The sequence below is a fragment of the Suncus etruscus genome, chromosome 4 (assembly GCF_024139225.1).
Source record: "Suncus etruscus isolate mSunEtr1 chromosome 4, mSunEtr1.pri.cur, whole genome shotgun sequence".
In the NCBI taxonomy this organism is placed as follows: Eukaryota; Metazoa; Chordata; class Mammalia; order Eulipotyphla; family Soricidae; genus Suncus; species Suncus etruscus.
In genome coordinates this window covers 24,171,662-24,175,060 of record NC_064851.1, presented here as the reverse complement: position 1 = coordinate 24,175,060, position 3,399 = coordinate 24,171,662, and the positions used below count along the sequence as shown (strand labels likewise).

Here is a 3,399-nt window from a genome sequence, read left to right as displayed (position 1 = left end):
AAAACAAAAAAACAAAAAAAAAAAAGAAGAAATGAAAAGGGAAGAAAAACAGTAACAATAATTTTAAAAAAATCAACTAAAAACCCGAAAGGCATCACAGCAGTAAATACAACAACCAAACAATAATCCCAGTTCCGTAATAAAAACAAAACAGAGCTCAAAAACATAAATCAAAACAAAGCAAAATGAAACAAAAAAGTAAAAACAACAATAACAATAAAAAATTAATTTGTGCTTTTTTTTTTGCATAGGCACAGTAAATATTGGGGAGATTTGAAAGGGAATTTCCTTGGCCTAAGAGATACAGGGTTTCTCTGCCTTTGAAATATACTGTCATGTACATAACTCCAGGTTCCGTACCTGTTCATTTATTCTCTCCTATGTCCTTTTGTGGTGTCTGGAAACTATCTGCTCAGTCCTGGATGATGAGATCAGGCCTCTGTAACTAGAGGTATTGATATTTACATTATTTTTTTGGGGGGATGCTAATCTTCTCTGTATTATTTCAATTTTAGTATATGTGCTGCCGAAGTGAGCACAATATTTACATTATTTTTAAAGGCAAAAAAAATTAAAGCATTTCCACTAAGGTCTGGCATGAGGCAAGACTGTCCACTGCCTCCACTCTTATTCAACATAGTTTTAGAAGTCCTGGCAATAGCAATGAGACAAGAGAAGGAAATTAAAGGAATTCAAATTGGAAAAGAGGAAGTTAAACTATCTCTATTTGCAGATGACATGATGATATACATCAAAGACACTAAAGAGTCTTCTGAAAATCTAGAAACAATAAACCAATACTGTAAATTAGCCAGCTATAAAGTCAATACAAAAAAAGACAGCTGCATTCCTTTATACAACCACTCAGAGGAGAAAGCAATCACAGTCTATCCTGTTTAAAATAAGGCCCAAAACTATGAAGTATCTAGTAATCTACCCTAACAAGAGAGGTTAGAGACCTATATCAAGAAAACTTAAAAACACTTTAGAAAGATATTGAAGAAGACCTGAGGAATGGAAGAACATTCGTCCTCATGGATTGGCAGAATAAATATTATCAAAATGACCATCTTACCTAAACTGCTATATAAATTCAATGCAATCCCTATTCAAATTCAGGCAACATTCTTCAAGGACTTAGAACAATTAATAATAAATTTTATATGTAACCATAAAAAGACTTTGGATAGCCAAATAAATTCTGAAAAACAAGAAACTGGGAGGCATCTCATTACCTAATTTGAAGCTCTATTAAAAAGCCATAGTGACTAAAACAGCATGGTATTGGAACAAAGACAGATTTTTCAGACAATTGGATCAGAATAGAATATCCAGTGACAAATCCCCAAGCATATGGTCAACTAATCTTTGACAAAGAAACCAAGAATATGAAGTAGAACAAAAACAATCTCTTTAACAAATGGCATTGAAACAATTGGATAACTATGTGTAGAAATTAAAGATTGATTCATATTTCAACACCTTATACAAAAGCCAATTCAAATTGGATTAAACATATTGATATTAGACTCAAATCCATAAGTTCATTAAGAAAAACATAGGCATAATACTCCAAGACTCAAAGAAGTCTTTGATGATACAATGTCAATGGCAAGAGCTATCGCATCAAACCTAAATAAATGGGACCACATCAAACTAAAAAGTTTCTGCATGGCAAAAAGAAACACGGGCTAAAATTAGAAGACAGCTAACTGAATTTGGAGAACATTTTTGCACTCCACACATCAGATATCTAGGCTATACAAAGTACTCACAAAAGTTAACTCCACAAAACTCAAAAAACTTATCAAAAAATGGGAAAGGAGATGAACAGGCACTTCTCTAAGGAAGACCAACAGTTGGCCAACAGACATCTGAAAAACGTTCATCATGTATCATTAGGGAATCTAAATCAAGACAATAATAAAATATCATCTGACACCAGTGAAGTGGCACAGATCAAAAATAATAAGAACAATCTCTGTTGGAGAGGATGTGGTAGAAAGGAACTCTCCTGCATTGCCAGTGGGAATGCAGCCTGATCCAACCACTTTATACAACAGTATGGAGGATTCTCACTAAACTCGAAATTGAGATGCCACATGACCCAACAATTCCCCTTTGGGTATCTATCCTCATAACAGAAAAACATTAATCCAAAAGAGTGGATGCACACCATTATTCATTGCAGCACTTAGTACAATAGCTATGAGTTGGAATCAACATAGATGTCCAACAATAAAGAGTGGATCATGAAGATATGGTACATATATACAATGGAATACTACATAGCTGAAAGGAATAATGCAGTCATGCAATTAACTGCAATATGCATGAAACTGGAAGATATATATTAAATGAAGTAAGCCATAACAAGGATAAATACATAATAATATCATTTATATGTGGTATTTAGAATAATTGCATGAAGCAACACAATGGTCTAAATGGCACTTATCTCAAACGCCATTAGTCCCAGAGTAAGCAAGAAGAGAAGAAACTGACTGAAAGAGGAGAAACACAACAGCTTATATTATCTCCTATATTTCAAAGATATATTTCTTCTATCTTTCAGCAACAAATACAATTGTTTATATTGAGCAGGTGTCCAATCAACTGCTCTGTATAGATGTCTATAATATTGTTCTAATGCTTTTATCCACAGAAACAGGTGCAGAATGTAGTTGGAAGCCATGGATTCCCACTACAGTGCTCACTATAAGAAGTTTTAGTATCTTAATTTTAATCTGTATATATGATAACTCCTTGATCTTTTTTCCACAATGGTACTTGGAGATATAGGATAGTAGCCCTAGTTTCACATTACAATGCTATATTATATTAGACTCAAAAGATAGTGCTCATTAAGATAATGTCTAAACAAAAATTCTAATATATTCATTTTCCACTTGCTTATGCCTGCTAATATGCTCTAATAAGTTTATGTATACAGATAGCAATGGAATATACAACATTATGCCATAAACTCCTGTTACAGTGCTCAATCATTGAGTATGTTATTGTAATTTATTTTCAATTTTAGGTGGTTTACCATTATATCATAATTCTTATTATTTCAGTTTGCTTTCAGGAAAAGAACCTGGTGAGGGGAATGGCCCTGACTCACTGTATACCTGAAATTTAACTGTGAAAGACTTCATAGATCACAATGATTTCAATAAAATAAAATTTAAAAAAAGAAACTATGGTATGTCTACACAATAAAATACAATCCTGCTAGTAGGTAAAATGAAGTCATGAAATTTTTTTGTACATGGATGGATATGAAGAGTATTATCCCAAGCAAAATGAGTCAAAGAAAGAGGGATAGACAAAATTATTTATCTAACTCATTTGTGACATATAAAGTTTAATATAGTAATAATATGTAGAGATAAT

The 3,399-nt window shown here is 32.6% G+C and overlaps 1 pseudogene; it reads right to left on the bottom strand.

Annotated features, from left to right (window-relative positions):
- Nucleotides 1-447: 447 nt before the first annotated feature.
- Nucleotides 448-539, bottom strand: LOC126007639 (uncharacterized; annotated as a pseudogene).
- Between the last annotated feature and the right edge of the window lie 2,860 nt (nucleotides 540-3,399).